This window comes from Schistocerca gregaria, chromosome 5, assembly GCF_023897955.1.
Source record: "Schistocerca gregaria isolate iqSchGreg1 chromosome 5, iqSchGreg1.2, whole genome shotgun sequence".
NCBI lineage: Eukaryota > Metazoa > Arthropoda > Insecta > Orthoptera > Acrididae > Schistocerca > Schistocerca gregaria.
The window spans coordinates 79,660,539-79,679,013 of NC_064924.1; the positions used below are offsets into that span (position 1 = coordinate 79,660,539).

An 18,475-nucleotide genomic window follows, 5' to 3' on the forward strand; every position below is an offset into this window, starting at 1 on the left:
TAGGTGACTGGAAAGTTATATGGGCTCTACAACCAATTAACAACTTAGAAATACTTGTAAACTGAACAAAAAATGATTCAGGTGTATGATTATCAATCACCAGCAAAGTCACGAAATACATTGTGGTATATATGACATCACTGGAGTTCGGGAATTGGTGTAACGTCTTTGTATGATTCATAAGAACAGAACACTTGGATAACTGTCAGTTTTCTGCTAATGATTCCGTTAACGTTTGTTCGCGTTCCTAAATTTACTTTCGTAGTCCCCCAAGCTGTCTTCTATAAGAAATAACCTCAATATCAGTTTTATTTTTAAATTTGTGTGAAATCGTAATTTATGATGTACAAAAATTTGGAAATCCCCATTCCATGAGCCTAATTAGTTCCCTTATGGCTGTAACAGTCACCCCAAAGAAATCGTGACTTTACGACTATTAGTTATATCTATGATGTGAATAACGGGCCACATATCATATACACATCACAAGGAACATACACACTACACAAAGGTCACCTATTAACGTAGAGATTCTCAAATTAGCGCTCACCTGAGGTAAAATATATTGCAGTTTATTTTTTTCCTTCCTTTCCTATCAATTACGGACTGTCTGCCGAATTTCGTCCTGGCGATTTCATGCGCCGGTAAGCACGCACCACAGGGGCGCATCACTCTCCCTTGCGGGGAAATTCTTTAGCCATGGCCACAGAAACCGTTTTCGGAATAAAAAAAGGATAGGTTGGGGGAGGGTAGATCCAAACAAGACAAACAAAAATTGCCGGAGGCAACGGCGCGAAATTGCGTTCCACAGCGGCCGCTGGAGCCTGGTGGCCGGGACTCCAGGTCGCCGGCGGCTGCTAGGCGCTGGTAGGGACCACCGGAAAAGTAGGGGGACGGGGGGGTGGAAGGGGCGGCGTTGGTGGGGGAAGTGAGCGCCGGGTGGGGGCTGTGGCCCGCGCTGCCGCACTTCCCGTCAGTACGCGTCCGACCGCCGTGGGGAACGGACGTGGCGCTCCGATGTAGGGGCTGATCCTCACGTGGTTACGACGATTCTCAGGCAGGTAACATTCAGACAGCGCCGACAGGTTTCTTCCGTTTTTCGTCACCTGCAAAGTCATACGCTATTTGCAGACTGTGCTCCCCTTTGGGCGATGGCTAGAATATGTTCATTTCGATGTAAACTCTTCTATGCCGGAATACATTTTTAATGATTTGTGTCACATAGGGACCTCGAGAAATGTAGTTCCTCATCAAACACAAAAGTGTTTCCTGTAATTTTATGACAAATGATTTCTTATTTAATGCTTATGTTGCCAATAAAACTGTCGATAAATTAATGTCTTTCTTCGAGGAAATATAACACGTGGACAGGCCTGTAGTTCTCAGCAGAGTTGATCACCGACAATCGTCTCCATACCATAAACATCGCATATGATCTGAAAATGGTCATCAAACACTATGTTGATATTCCACAATACAAAGTTAGTGTTAGCCAACTGAATGGGTGCTTTGGCCTAAAGTAGTTTTTATGCGAGATATTTCTAATATTAATTCATGTTGGACTGAAATAGCACAGTAATATTTGCAGTATATCAAAACTGTCTTAAGCTTCTTCGATATCGATGCAGTTTCTTTCAAAAGCAGTGTAAGTCGCACCAGTTTCCTTTATGTGGACCACTTTGGATGACACAGTCTATTAATCAGACATGGTTCATCCGATCGTGACAGACTTTTTCAGAAATGGATTCTTCACATTTACATGTTGAATTGGTGAAACCACACACTTTTCAGTTGTGAACTACCAACATACAAATGCATTTACGCAAGGACAGAGAAAGCGTTGGCACTACTCATTCTCCTAGCGTAAGTACACACTTGAACATCAGGCATGTGGGCTCATACAACACCACGTAAGAGAATGTGCTACAATTTGCGACTGAATCGCACTTCCACGTCTGACCTCCGGTAAGAATATATTATCGTCCCATGTTCCGTGGTCCATTTATTTCAGATGAATATTTTACGAGAGTTTTTCCAACTGTCAAATAAAATGAACTGCAGACAATTGTTGCAAGTAACGAACCATCCTTTTTTGTGTTGTTAATTCAAGTGCACCAATAGGTGGAAGATGTATCTCGCTACCCGCCCCCCCCCCCCCCCCCTCCCTTCCTACCAAAATCTTGTTCCAGTCCCCGAATGGTCCGCAAAGGATTATAGTGGGAAAGCCTGCAAGCGATGCATAAAAACAGAATCTCCTCACGATCATTTCAAGATATGTACATAAGGAAAGGAAGTATGTTGGCTGCTTCTTCTAGGAACGTACGCTGTGGGATTTTTAGCATCTTTCACACAACAGTCTGTCTTGTAGTTTCTGCCTGTGGGGTTACATGAGCATCTCAGTCTATGTGACCTTACTGTATGAACAAATACAGAGGTGTGCTGCTCTTCTTAGGATCTTCTGTATTTCCCCAATTAGTCCCATCTGGTATGGATCCCAAAGTGATGAACAACTTTCAAGTATTGATCGAAAAAGGATTTTGTAATTTTTTTTCCTACATGGGTGGACAACACTTTCTGTGGCTTCTGCTAAGCAATCTTAGTCTGGAATGTACCTCTCCTGTGATTAGTTTTATGTGATCGTTATGCTTTCAGTCGTTCTGTATGCACACGACCAGCTATTTGATGGATGTTACTGCTTCTAGTGACTGGTCAGAAATGCGGCCTACAATACAACGTCTTTCCGCCTATATATGTCATGTGCGATAAATTTGCTTATGTTGAGATTCAGCCGGCAATTCTGGCACCAAGCTCTGATCCTCTGAAAATCTTCTTGCATTTCGGCGTAACTTTATAGTGTCGGATATCAGTGAGATAAAAGTCTGCTCCACATTTTTCCATGCACTCTGGCTTCAGCTATACCTACGAATTTATTTTGCTCGTGCAACTTTCCCGGCGGTATCTACAAGTCTCCAGTTCGGTCGTTCGCTCGATCTGTACATGAAATATGTCGGAGAGGGTGTTATGTCACGCCGCTAGGAAAGTTGTCACCAGTTGTATTCAAGGTTCAGATTTGAAATTCAAGCGGAGACTACGTGTTCGGGACGAAGCAGTCCAGATCAGCCGTAGGGGCATTAACAATGGTAGGACTGTCAATGTAGATGTTAGCATCATTTCTCTAGATGTCTTTCCTTTGGTGTATAGACCAGTCTCATGAAGTGGTTCATCTTGGTGTAGAGGGTGTCGTGGACAATTTATTAGGGCCTAGGAACCAAAAGGGAGTATGTTCAATATCGTGTTATTTTTAAGGATCCCGTGGCAAATACTTATGAAGCTTAAAATAATATTAACGAAAACTTCACGTTCTAGCAGCGTGTGTGAGATTTCCTTATTGAATGGAAACAAGAACCGGAAGTTGACTAAAAAGAAAAAAGAATGTGGACGAATATTAGTCTGTTTGAAAAATGATGATGATGACTTGGAAGCAAGCAATGGCTCGTACCACACTATCAGGGTATATTTCAGTAGAAAGAGTGATTCCTTGCAATTACGCGAAGGTTTATGAGTAGCAGGATGAGCATTAGCTGAGACAGATGTCAGTTATGTATGGACAATACACACCATCTGCTGCTAAGCATCCAGCAAGGGCAATACATCTCTACAATATGACACAGGGTAGGAGTTAGCAGTTTGTTTCAGCTATGGCTACGAAACGCAATCAGGTCTCACTCTGCTAAGTACTAGTACATCACACAGTATATAGTGTGAAGATACTCAGTGCCCTGTGAGCTTATCTGGACAACCATATGTATCATACGGAGATTGACACACCAAAGTTGGCAATGCTAATCGATATCCCAGACACTAGCGAGCGCTCTTTACAATCGGCAGTGGCAGAAACGAGGCACTCCTACAGGTCAGCATTGCCTCTCAGCTAAGCAGCGCTCTGACAGTCAGGTCAATATAGTGTAGACCTGTCAAGAGCTCTGCCGCGTTTGTGAACTCATCTGAAGGAGTGAACCTCATGATATAGGAACAATATGATAGTTGAAGTTTCTGATGGACATGTTCATTTAAATGAGGTACTTTATATTGCAAGAGAACAGTTTGTTAATCTGTGCATCAAGTGATGCGTTGCTAGTCTGTTGTTCTAGTTCCATGAGCCTTCTTTCAGAGCAGTCAAAGAGCCCACAGATGTGACTGGAGCAAAAATAATGCCGACTGGCCACAACACAAGCAACTGCTGCTGTTCATCTGCGCAAGCCAGTTGTCAGCAACAACGTCATTTCGTGTTGTCTCTTACCCTGTGTGATATGCGACTAATTGTGCCTCCAATTCTCATTGAATCCTTTGTCTCCTGTGGTTACTCCTTCCTTACTCTTTTATCTCCCCAAGATGATATGAGATCTTCCCTCGAAAGTGCCACATGCGTATCTGCACACAAAACACAAGCGAAATTTGTAGAAAGTTCCTGGAGCTTCTCACAATGATGGATGGTCTAGAAAATGCCTTCACTATCTCTTTCCATTAAAATTTCATGAACTATGTGCAGTGTGTATGTGCGCAACATCTCATCTAAAGGGCTAACCTTGTGAACTGTTTATGTTATTTGACAGTTGCATCATCAACGGCGTTCGGTGTAAACTTACGCAGCTGGGTTGCCCATACTGTACTAAGTGCTTCTCTTTGACCTAGATGTACCTTGTGACACTGTGTTGTCCAAAAAATGTTTATACACTACAGTTCTATGAGGGCTCTGCTTATTAGTCTATGTGTATCTTACACGAAATAGTACAATGTCCAGTCATAGTGAAGTGGCCACTGGCCAAAAGCCCGAATAACAAGCTTTTGCAATGTGGACCGCTTCAAGAGGAGAGCCAATGAGGTTTTGGAAAGTACCAACATGGAGTCGTGCCGATTCCAGTACCGTGGCATGCTCCAGGATTCCAGACCCGAACTGCCATGTCGAGGTGTCCCAATGATTCTCGACTGGATTTTGATCGTGGAAATTTGGTGGACAGAGGAATATTGTAATCTGATCCTGATGCCCTCTGAACCACGGACCTATTCTGCGAGCTGTATGACGTGTTACATTGTCCTGCCGGTAGATGCCATTGTGATGAGGAGAAAACAAACTACATATAGAGATGGACATGGTCTCCTTGGAGAGATGCATGCATGTGCTGATCCATTGTGTCACCAAAACATTCCCCAGACCATGAAGCTCCCTCTTGCGACATGAACGCAACTGTGTTTGCTTTAAGACATTTCACACCATACGTGCCAACGGCCATCTGTCCGACGGAGTATAAAACGTGATTCACATGGAGACGGCACTTTTGCCACTCAGTGGAAGTCCAGTTGCACTACTGGGGTTCAAATTCTAGCTTTTGTCACCGATGAACAGGATCAGAAAAGGTGCATGAACCAGGTGCCTGCTACAGCGGCCCACCCAGAGCAACGTCTGATGAACGGTCTTTGAGGAGACACTGTTGGTATCTACCTTGTTCATCTTGGCAGTCAGTTGCCCAACAGTTGCAAATCTCCACACCCAACAGCCGTCATTCATCCATATTATCTATGGACCATGGTGCAACACAGTTGACTCGGCGAGGGTTTTGGACCGCGTAGTTTTGTCATGCGCGGTATACTTTAACCGTGGCGGCACGTGAACAGTTAAGAAAGTTAGGCGTTTTTTAAATGCTTCCACGCTTGTCTCGATAGTCAATGATCGTGCTCCTTTGGATGCCAGATAAAGTGCTCCGTTTCCACATTACTACAACGACTCTGCACAGCTCTCAGCGTCGCCGCCCCCCCCCCCCCCCCCCCCCGCCCCGCCCCCAACAAGTTTTATACACTCTTCACTGCTAGCGCTGCCACTTTCTGCCTGTGACTGGTTATTGTATGGTGACGTCGAAAATAGGTGGTGGTCACATTAATGTGACTGGACTACAGAAATGACATTCTTCAAATATAGGGCACATGGCATTAGATATAGGACACCACTTTATCACAGAAGCTGTTATTGGATGAAGTGAAACTGAGCTCCATTCTGGTTTCTTTTGTACACTGTCCAGCTCTAAATGTTAGGTTACATAAATTCTGCAATGGATAGGTGTGAGATCATGCATTTGATTGTGAAGACGAAACAATTATCCAGCGTGCTACTAAAATACTTTTACATACATGGTTATGAGTTGTGGGACTCTGGTCCACTTATGACCACTCTGATGAGCGATACTCACGCGTGGATTAGATTGTAGCATCACCAAACCGTAGAACACTGGAAACGAAAGTGTTTCCCTTGAGTGAACGGCAAACACAGTGGAATTGCGGTATCGTTGAGGCTATCTACCATGACTGTGGACCCCGTGGATACGAGAATGCTGGAAGGGTCACTGTCTTTCGCAGACTTAGCGTTTAGTAAATAGACTACCCAGGAGCTACCCACAGATTCAGTCTCCCAGTACTTATATCTTTATGAAAGAGTACATACTGTCGTGAACTAGAATTTTGGTGCAGACACGACGGTGTTTTACGAGCCATGGTCCTGTTAGAGGTGGTATGGCGTTAGACCCCCTTCTCCGACCTTGGAGGTGACTTACTTCCAGGCGGCCAACAGTTTGACATGCGAACGACTGTGAAACTCGGCATTTTTCCCATGAAAATTATTGCCTGGGATGAAAGAAGCGAGAAGTAACAGAAAAAGTATTTGTACAGACTGAGGACAATATTTTAGTCAAGTGTGTGTTTGGTTTTCTGGTTTAGCGAAACACGTACGGTTAAAAAATCCTTCGATTCTTTTCTGTTGGGAAAATGCTATTAATATTACATTTGTCACAGATTACGTTCATAGTTAAGAAAACTGAAAGAAATTCATGTGGCAAGCCCAAAAATAAATCCACATCGTCTGATTAAAATTCTTAAAACTAATCGCTGTTATTACATGCCAATATTTTATAAGTCTTTGGTTGTATGTAAAATGATTAACATCAGAAAGCCGAGGAAATTAATTTGATATATATGCCACACTGGATCGACAGCGATTATATTGCATCGGCGTGACAAGTAACTGTGATGCAATCGATCATTGTAATACTAACATGCTGGGTGAAAGCAGTGCAGTGATGGGAATGTCAACAAACTTACTTGGGGTCCGACCAGTGAGACCCTTTGTTTCCCAAGTTGTGCAGGCGCCCTGCTCTCCAGAACCACGACCAAATTGCTGTCGCTAGGGGTTCGATGTCAGTTTAACTACCGTCAACCAGAAAGAAGTACCTAAGCGACCTGCGTGTTCACGGCAGTACTCGAATTTCGCTATATAAGATTGCCCGGGCATACTGATAGGTACAACGTAGCAGATTATTTGCGTGGTAAACCATCGATAAGAGAAACGTGTGAGTAGCCGTAGCAGATAAGACTTCTCGCTTTGGCGAGGAGTGATTTAGGAATCTGACAAGGTCAAGTTCACTTTTTAGTAGGACTGTTGCAGTGTAGCACTTACATCGAGGCAGACTTCACGAACATAGAAGAAAAAGGCCAGCTCTCAGAGGTATATATGTCCTGCTCCGAAAAATGTGCATAAAATGTTGAGTATTAGCTAATAAGCTTGGCTCGCAGACATTACACAGTATTCAGAACAATCTGCACTACTCTATGAAGGTGCCAATAATTCTGTTTATATGCGGTATAGAACATGACAAAATTTTCATACGCTAGACTTTCGCCATAGTGAAGGATATATAATTATAACGCCATGAAATCCGGAAATTATTCTCAGTTTTTGTGATCTCAACAGTCTGACATGCATAGTTTGATAACAAACAGCAATATTTGTTTTAAATGTAGCAAACTGGAAAATAATTTTAGAAAGTTCTAGGAATACATGATGACTGAAGATGATGAGTGCACTCTATACAATCAGGTTTCAGCTCAGTAGTTACGGAGGTGCGGTTGATAATGGAAGCATGACTAAAGAAAAATCAAGACACCTTCATAGCATATGTCGACCTGGAAAAAGCGTTCAACAATGTAAATTGGTGGAAGACGTTCGAATTCTGAGAAAAATAGGGGAAAGCTATAGGGAGAGACGGGTAATATAGAATATTTACAAGAGCCAAGAGGGATTGAGAGTGGACGACCAAGAACGGAATGCTTTGATTAAGAAGGGTGTAAGACAGGGATTGTAGTCTTTTGGCCCCTACTGTTCAATCTGTACATTGAAGAAGCAATGGTGGAAATGAAAGAAAGGTTCAAGAGTGGGATTAAAATTGTGAAGAAGAATTACATTACATGATCTGCTGAATGGAATGAACAGTTTAATGAGTACAAAATATGGACTGAGAGTAAACTGAAGAAAGACGTAAGTAATGAAAACTAGCAGAAATGACAGCAGCAAGAAACTTAACATCAGGATTTATAGTCACGAAATAGATGAACTTAAGGAATTCTACTACCTAGGCAGCAAAATAACCAATAGTTTACGGAGAAAGGAGAATATCAAAAGCAGACAAGCACTGGCAAAGAGGGCATTGCTGACCAACAGATGTCTACAGTACCAAACATAAGCCTTAATTTGAGGAAGAAATTTCTGAGAATGTACGTTTGGACTACAGCATTGTATGGTAGTGAGACATGGACTGTGAGGAAACTAGAACAAAAGAGAATCGAAACATTTAAGATGTGGTGCTACAGATGAATGTTGAAAATTAGGTGGTTTGACAAGGTAAGGAATTAGGAAGTTTTGCGGAGAATTGGAGAGGAAAGAAACATGTGCACAATATTGAAAAGGAGAAGAGACAGAATGATAGGGCATCTCTTAAGATGTCAGGGAATGATTTCCATAGTACTAGAGGGAGCTGTATAGGTTGAAAACTGTAGAGGAAGACAGAGATTGGAGTACATTTAGCAAATAATAGAGGACATAAGTTGTAAGTGCTACTCTGAGATGAAGAGGTTGGCAGAGGAAAGGATTTGATGACACAAAAAAGGAGATAAGAAAGTAAATACATCAAATACAGTTCGGAATGAAGGCAGCTAGAGACTCAATGACTGTGTTTGTTATTGAGCCTAGACAGACATGAAAGGAAAGATGTATAAAGTACCATTTCCAGAACGCGACTAATCTCACCCTTGCTGATAAAGCAAACATTGCGAATTTTGGCGGATTGTTGTCTCCTGGTTGAACGATTTCACTGGTTGAGTCCTCCTTGTCTCTATCATTAAATCCTTCAGCAAGATCTGCTCTGCTTTGTGTTCGGCTCGTGCCGTCGTCTGTAGCTCTAGCAGTCGATTTCTTTGCAGTCCACAAAAGATTTCGCACTCTGTAAATCACCCCTCGCGCACACATTCGTTGAGTCTTGTCTTTGATAAGAACAGACCATTTCCTCTGTTTCAGTTTATAGCACATTTCGGACTCCGTCAGCAGTCTAAATATTTTTTATAAATGATTATATTAGTCCAATGTAATCTCGTCTACTCTCCAATCATTAACCCGGCTTCTCACTTCATCTGGATGTTTTTTAGCACAGTAACCGATGGTATTTGACACACCCGAAGAAGCAGTAGCAATAACAATCATTAAACTTAAGTTCAGCCAACCGCCGTGCATGCATGATGGCACAGTCAGTTAACAAGGTAATACTGACCTTTCTAATATTATAATGTAGCCGTTCGTTGAGAGTGTGAAACAACATCAAAGAGATGTTCATGGACAAGAAGTTAGATGGACACAATAGAACTGCTGGAAACCTTCCTTTTGAGCTTTGTGTTGCAACTTCAAAGCTGTCTGATTGGAAAAAGAACCGGAAATTATTTGTAAAGTTTTGTTTCATAATAATGATATACGATAACTTCAAGAATCGCAGAATAATCAAGAAAGCAAACAATGACTTGCTGGATGGCCTGCTTTTCATGTGGTGTTGTGTAAACAGGAACGCTACTGCCGTTCTGAACTCCGGCCCGATATCGAAAACAAAAGCTACCAGTCTCAAGAAGACGCTTTCCAGTTGTGATCCCAGGTTCGCAGCCATCTTGTAAAGATGGGAAGGTCGACATGGAATACGTCAGCTGGTAGTGTCTGACGAAGCTGACGATCAGTCTAAAGACATTATAACATGTACAGCTGCAACAACATCTACATTATCGTGGTTCACATAAATGACGTACCAAACTTACTGATTATTTTAGTGTATAAAACTCGATTTTTAATACCTACTTAAAATTTACGTGAAAATAAATTTAACTTGGCGTCTGCGGTGTGGTATTTACCCCATTTCATTTATTTCTTATTAATTTTTAGATGACCTGGATTTTATGGTATTTTTAGATTATCTGGATTTTACGGTAATCCTGATGACATGTAGTCCTGCCTAGTCTTGGTAAACAAGGCTCCACTGTAGCACATTATACTCGTTTCGTGATATCACCTTAATTCTGATTATGGAATGCAATGTAATACAGCATATCATCAAAAACTATGAAGTCGTTACCGTCAATCTGGCGTGATGCATTTATTTAATGTTCAGCTTATACATCTGTCAGAACGTAAAATGTAATTTCACCTATATACTTATTGTATACTTATTTGCTTATCTCGTCACACTCTGGATCGACAGTGTTCTCAAATGGGATGGGTTTCTTTTTTTCTAAACTCCTGTAACAAGTTGAACACACTACACATTTTCTGTTACATTTGAATGAAACAGCATGAGTTATAAGATTGTTGCACTGTTCATAAAACCAACAGAACGCGAGGGCCAACACACACACATTTAATTTAGAAAAGTAATGACTTTTTTCTTTTTTTGTTACAGATGAACAGCACAGCAGAACTGGAAGCGTTTGTCCCAGGGCAGACACACAAGATGGAATTCTGATTCTAAGCATATTTAAGAAGAAAACTATGAAAATAGAAAACTCCTAGATTTAAATAATAAAACACTGCACCATATATGTTTCTGTTCAGGGATACAACGACGTGCTACGGGGATTTATTACAGTTTTCTATTACGTTGGCACTTCACCTAAGTACTTATGGTATACGACGGCCACAGCACTTAAAAATGAGAATGATTTTCTGCAATGCATTGCGATATGCATAAAGAAAAAACTAATTACTGCAGTTTTTATTACTTATATGATTATGTTAGACACAGTTGGAGTCTTTCGGAAAACAGCGTTTATATAGGGTTAATTTAAGTAAATTACTACTGTTATTATAATTTTCTATATGTTGTAGCTCATCTTACTTTCTTTGGTTCCTTTATTTTACTTCTCCTTTTCAGCTCAAAACGGTGATGTTATTCATCTTCCATCTTAGGTTCAAAATGCACATGTTTTACTTTAATATGTGAAGACATCTCGTTGTAGCTCTTATCGGTTAACATGGACATGTTTCCAACGTGAAGGCAAAACTTTTTAAAGATAGATTATTGAACTCTCTGACAACAAACATGCCTGGTTTTTAAGTCAGAAGCGGCGGATTGCCACTGTTGAGGCAGTAAATAGTTTAATTCATTGGCAAGCGATTCATTTGGAAATTTCGTATTTTAGCAAACAAAGGCGATCTTGTAAGAGTATTATTTTTCCTTACCGCTGCTGACGCTTTTTATCCTATACAGTTATCGCAGCACCGCTACAAACCTATAAGAGTAACTGGAAGCCTTGAACTCTACGTATAAACTGAACGACTGGCGAAGGGTCTGTAAGGCGTAACATTCCAGCACTCATATTCAGTGGAACCCACGCTGTGGTTTTAATTTGAACATTCCTCACCATATACTTTGCAAAATTTTATGTACAACGTTTGGATAAAATAATGTGCACACTCACGTAACATTGTGTCGTGCTGTCGTTGGCATACATGACTGGGACCCACACATACAAATTCAGATAAACAAAAAGTGGGGCATGATACAGCTCCTCGAAAAGATGCTGATGGAAACTGTTTGGCCACGCTTTGGTCGTTCTTCCCGTCTTCAACACTCTGATATGATTGTAAACAAATATGTGTGTTATGGAAGTCAACTGCGCCATTCTAATCCTCGTAGTCATCGCTCTTGTCTCGGACGTTTATTGATATGGAAGGCGAGATGGACAGTGAGGGGAAAAGAGGAGGGAGGAATTTGTATAAACGCTGCATTCTGCTTGGAATGACGTCTCTGTTACTGAATGATCATTCTCCCCGAACATGTGTTCGTAGTAGCCTCGGTAGGCAGTACGACTTCAAGGTCCTCTGAGGATAATGAGACGACGACACAAACTATGCTGTTTAGCGTGGAGAAGTCAGGGCTTTACGCTCTCCCTAGTGTTGCCCTTTGGCAAAAGTGTGTTCGGTAGGAAAACAGCGAATTAAACTCCTTGGGTCGTTTTACCTTGTCTACTTTGGCCACTGACATTGTTGTACACTTTGCAGCGCCACAGCATGTTACTTGTATTCAGGAGGTAAACAGGAGAGTTGGCAGTGACAGCCGTACTAAGTCACACTGGTTTCGTTCACGCTATTTTGACTAGGCATGAGAACATTTTGAGCGTTGCAGTGACTCTATTTCCTGTATCTCTCGAAGCATCAGTTGCATTTTCAGCCTGTGTTACAGGTTGAAAAGAAGGACTACTACTCAGAGTGTACCAGCTTATTTCTAGGAAATCCTTTATTCATCTACTCAACGAGATTTTCATTGCCAGTTTTCCCAAGTACATCCCAGCGGGAAGAGAAGTATTTTCCTTCGCCTACAAAATAGCCTACCACAAGTATCTGTGTTAGCTTGTTAGCTTCTATAATGTTTAATGTACTGTAGAAGACAACGCAGTCTGTGGGTGCGCCATTCTGTACGTCGTCTTTCTGCTGTAAGCGTGTGCTATTCACAACGTGCAAGTCTGCTGTGGACAACATAGTTTATTCCTTAGAACAGAAGATTTTTCTGGTGTTGGAATTCCACCAACTAGAACACAGTGTTGTTGCAACAAGACGAAGTTTTCAACGGAGGTTTAATGTAACCAAAGGACCGAAAAGCGATACAATAAAGGATCTGTTTGAAAAATTTCAACGGACTGGGAACGTGACGGATGAACGTGCTGGAAAGGTAGGGCGACCGTGTACGGCAACCACAGAGGGCAACGCGCAGCTAGTGCAGCAGGTGATCCAACAGCGGCCTCGTTTTTCCGTTCGCCGTGTTGCAGCTGCGGTCCAAATGACGCCAACGTCCACGTATCGTCTCATGCGCCAGAGTTTACACCTCTATCCATACAAAATTCAAATGCGACAACCCCTCAGCGCCGCTACCATTGCTGCACGAGAGACATTCGCTAACGATATAGTGCACAGGATTTATGACGGCGATATGCATGTGGGCAGCATTTGGTTTACTGACGAAGCTTATTTCTACCTGGACAGATTCGTCAATAAACAGAACTGGCGCATATGGGGAACCGAAAAGACCAATGTTGCAGTCCCATCGGCCCTGCATCCTCAAAAAGTACTGGTCTGGGCCGCCATTTCTTCCAAAGGAGTCATTGGCCCATTTTTCAGATCCGAAACGATTACTGCATCACGCTATCTGGACATTCTTCGTGAATTTGTGGCGGTACAAACTGCCTTAGACGACACTGCGAACACCTCGTGGTTTATGCAAGATGGTGCCCGGCCACATCGCACGGCCGACGTCTTTAATTTCCTGAATGAATATTTCGATGATCGTGTGATTGCTTTGGACTATCTGAAACATACAGGAGGCGGCGTGGATTGGCCTCCCTATTCGCCAGACATGAACCCCTGAGACTTCTTTCTGTGGGGACACTTGAAAGACCAGGTGTACCGCCAGAATCCAGAAACAATTGAACAGCTGAAGCAGTACATCTCATGTGAAGCCATTCCGCCAGACACGTTGTCAAAGGTTTCGGGTAATTTCATTCAGAGATTACGCCACATTATTGCTACGCATGGTAGGTATGTGTAAAACATCGTACTGTAGAGTTTCCCAGACCGCAGCGCCATCTGTTGTTGACAATTGTAACTACTGTAATTTCGAAAGTTTGTCTGCCTGAAAATGTACTGTTGTCCCAAGCATATTGCAACAAACGGTGTATTTCTATCGCTGCTCGTTTAGTTTTTATTGCCGTTTCAAATATACCGGTCATTTTTGAAACCCCCTGTATATTTCTCAGATGTATCAGTAACAAATCGGAAATTCATGTATGCAGTTAAGCGCCCTACGTTCGAGCTTTGTGCTGACAGGTCTCGGCATAATGAGTGAATAGTTGAAAAACTGGATTATCCAGCTGGATCCAAACAAAACTGAAGTCACATCGTTTAGTGTTAACGACAGACAAGGTCTGCACTACACAAACTCACTTCTCATTGCACCACCTCATGTGTCATTTTCCAAAGTAGTTGCTTGTTCACTTGTACTTGGAAGACCCGTTCCATGTTCAGCGAGACCTGATCTTCGGAAAATGCTCTTTCCTCAGTATCATGACTGACCTCCAAGTTAAACCGATTATTGAGCCGAATATCTTATTCACGTCTTGTCTGATTACGAGTTTGCATCAACTACTATAAAAACTGCGTAAAATTCCCGACACACAATTAAAAACCTCATACTTCCCACTCCTGCGAACACCGATACAGAAGAAACATAAATACACTACTGCAGAATTTTAATTTAAACAATGCAGAACAACTACAAACCGAGAAAAACAATGCAGACACTTCAGAGTTGAAAGAAATATGTCAGCATAAGAAATCCACGGCACTACTTAATTTTAATTTCTCCGAACCTTTGCAATGTATGTCAAGAACTTTCGTCTCACTGGGCAATTGAATTTAAAATATTTGGGAAGTCATCATTACACTCCACACATTCATCACACTGACCAGAAAAGGTGTTACAATGCAGGCACAACTCTGTTAACTAACTCGATGGGAAGATTACTGTTATGTAAGATCCAGGTCAATTGTAGCCATTTAATGTAAGATGCTACTGGGGTTATGGGTGTACTATTACTGACTGCCTTTGATACGCGCAGAGTATCCCCTCTCAGTATACAAATTACCCCACCGCAGTTAAAATGTATGATAATGATGTAAGTGAAAGAAAACAAAAGAGAAGTTGGACCTGACTTACGGACCGTAGCTATGGGACTTGTGTAGAATTAATAAATCAAGAGCGCTGTGGGCAGATTGCTAATAGAATAAAACAGTAAACCAGAAAATTTATGATTTATTGAGAACATTGTCGAATGTACGTTATCATTGGAGAGAAACAAGTAGATCAATTGTCTGTCTTAGAAGAAACAAATACAGAACCTCATTCTTCAGAAATAACCATGTTAAATGGTAGGGTGAGCAGTGTGGTTCAAATGGCTCTGAGCACAATGGGACTTAACTTCTGTGGTCATCTGTCCCCTAGAACATAGAACTACCTAAACCTAACTAACCTAAGAACAACACACACATCCATGCCCGAGGCAGGATTCGAACCTGCGACCGTAGCGGTCGCACGGTTCCACACTGTAGCGCCTAGAACCGATCGGCCACTGCGGCCGTCCGAGCAGTGTGGCTCATAAAGAAATTGAGATCACTCTTGTAACAAAGCTTCACGCTGAAGCTAATTGAATTTAAAAATGGGGCCACTCTGATCATGATAATTGCATCCATGAGGTCAGTGACAAAGTCATGGCCAATAGGTCAGTTACAGTCTCTTGGTGGCTATTCCTTTGCAAGTGTAACTCGCTCGTCGTATTGTTGCAGAAACTTACACAAGGTAACACTCATCCTAGGTGAGATGAAGTTGCATTCGGCTGATGATCTGAGAAGTACGCGTCACATTAGCTTCTACCCTCTGCTCTCCCTCCTCCGTTAGTGTCTCTGAAGAACTGTAAGTCTCAGTGTACCCGAACAAGACAACGTCCTAAATGTCTCTAAAAACTTGTGTTCTCCGATTCTGCTTCCGCGATGCCGCCAAAACTGCAGGTAAGCAAGTCTTAATGAACATTTCTAGCACCGTCATTGGGAAATCTTCTCTCAGAAATAGCACGCTCATTATGCAGAATATTGTGACGATTTTCAGGTGGTTGCAAGTGCCGAGAAACAGTAAGCCACCGTTTCCGCAGTTCGCGACCAATCGTAACCGAGCCTCAATTTCCCGCCTATACACCACATGGACATTGTTTCCAATGGCGGCACCAGTAAGGCGTCAGCAAGCTACGAAGCTCGTCCTAGCAGCGGAGTCCTGCTCTTATTACAAATTACGAAGCGATTTTAATCTCGCCAAGGCGCGCGGAGTTACATGTCCTACAGGGTGGACCGCGCCAGTCCAGGCGCAGCCAGTTCGAAGAAACGTTAATCCCCTCAAACAGGGAAACCGTCGCCACACCTGAAGTTCTGTGGCAAAACAACGCACCGCCCTCTCTTACTCATTGGGTTGGGAGGAAACGGGTCCGTTGTCGATGACCTGGTATCCCCTACCCTGTCCTAACGGCATACCGTGGCCACCTTTATGCTGCTTTGTCCTCTAACAGCACAGTGACAGAGTAAAGCAAGAATTATTAAAATTGGGAATGGGTAATCTCTGGTTTAAGAATCATGAAAGAAGGTTGATTACGTGGAAGAGACCTAGAAACAAAAGAAGATTTCACACTGCTTACAGAGATTTCGGAAGCAGATTTTAAATTGTTAGACATTTCCGGGATGAGATGTGAAGTCCGATCACAATTAATTGGTTATGAACTGCAGATTAAAACTGAAGAAGTTTCAGAAAGGTAGAAACTTGAAGAAACGGCACATAGACAAACTGAAAGATTTCAGGGGAAACATTAGGGAACGCTTTACAAGAATATGGAAAACGAAAATAGTAGAAGAAGAATGGGTAACTCTGAGAGATGAAATATTGAAGGCAGAGCAGAGGAACAAAACAGATGAGGCCTAGTAGAAAACCTTGGACTTCACAAGAGATATTAAATTTAATTGATGATAGAAGAAAATATAATAATGCAGTAATCGTAGTAGGCGAAAGGGTTTACAAACACCTAAAAAGTGAGACTGACAGGAAGTGCAAAATGGCTAAGCAGGAGTAACTAGAGGACAAGTGTAAGGATTTAGAAGAGTGTATCACTAGGGGAAAGGTAAATAATACCTACAGGAAAATTAAAGAGGCCTCGAGAGAAAAGAGAAGTAGCTATATGAATATCAACAGCTCAGATGGAAAACCAGCGTTAATCAAAGAAGGGAAAGGTCAAAGGCGGGACTAGTGTATAAAGTGTCTATACCACTTGAGAGCGATATTACGGAAATGGAAGAGGACATAAATGAAGGTGAGATGGGAGATATGATACTGCGCGAATAACTTGACAGAGATTAAAAGACGTAAGTCGATAGAAGGTCTCAGGAGTAGACAACATCCTGTTAGAACTGCTGATAACCTTGGGAGTTCCAACTATGATAACACTCTCCATTCCGTTCAACTGCTTTTCCAAGTCCTCTTCTGAGTCTGATAGAAGTCATCCTTCCATTTCGTGAACAGGATGAACGAAACATCAAGAAGAAATCAGGCACCGACAGGTGGGAGTATTATCGAAGTATGAATTTAATAAGCCGGCCGGAGTAGCCGAGTGGTTCTAGGCGCTACAGTCTGGAACCGCGCGACCGCTCCGGTACCAGGTTCGAATCGTGCCTCGGGCATGGATGTGTGTGATGTCCTTAGGTTAGTTAGGTTTAAGTAGTTCTAAGTTCTAGGGGACTGATGACCTCAGAAGTTAAGTCCCATAGTGCTCAGAGCCATTTCAACCATTTAACCATCAATTTAATAAGTCGTGGTTGCTAAATATTAAAACAAATTCTTTAGAGAATACTGCAAAAACTGATAGGAGCCGAGCTATGGGAAGAACAGTTTGGATTCCGGAGAAACCTGGGAACATGAGAGGCAATACTGACCCCACGACTTATCTTATAAGATAGGTTAAGAAAAAGATAATCCATTTTATAGCATTTCTAGACTTTGAGAAAGCTTTTTGATAATGTTGTGTGGAATAAACTCTTTGAAATTCTGAAGGTAGCAGGGATAAAATACAGGGAGTGAAGTGACATTTACAGCTCGTACAGAAACCAGACTACAATTGTAAGAGTGGATGGGCATGAAAGTGAAGCAGTGATTGAGAAGGGAACAAGACATGGTTGTAGCCTATCGCCGATGCTATTCAATATGTACACTCAGTATGGAATAAAGGAAACGAGACAAAACTTTTGAGTGGGAATTAAAGTTCAGAGCGAAGAAATAAAAACTAAGAGGTTTGCCGATGACTCCTATCAGACTCACAAAAGGAGTTGGAAAAGCAGTTGAACGGAATGGAGAGTGTTTTGAAAAGAGGATATGAGATGAACATCAGCAAAAGCAAAACCAGGGTAATGGTATGTAGTCGGATTAATACGGGAGATGCTGAGGGAATTAGATTGGGAAACGAGACACTTAAAGTAGTAGATGAG

The 18,475-nt window shown here is 42.1% G+C and overlaps 1 long non-coding RNA gene across 1 annotated transcript; it reads left to right on the forward strand.

Moving 5' to 3' along the window:
- The first annotated feature begins 985 nt into the window (after positions 1-985).
- Positions 986-11,235, forward strand: LOC126272994 (uncharacterized). Its single transcript, XR_007549290.1, has 2 exons — positions 986-1,061; positions 10,812-11,235. It is a non-coding gene; the product is annotated as an uncharacterized LOC126272994 (long non-coding RNA).
- The last annotated feature ends 7,240 nt before the right edge of the window (positions 11,236-18,475 follow it).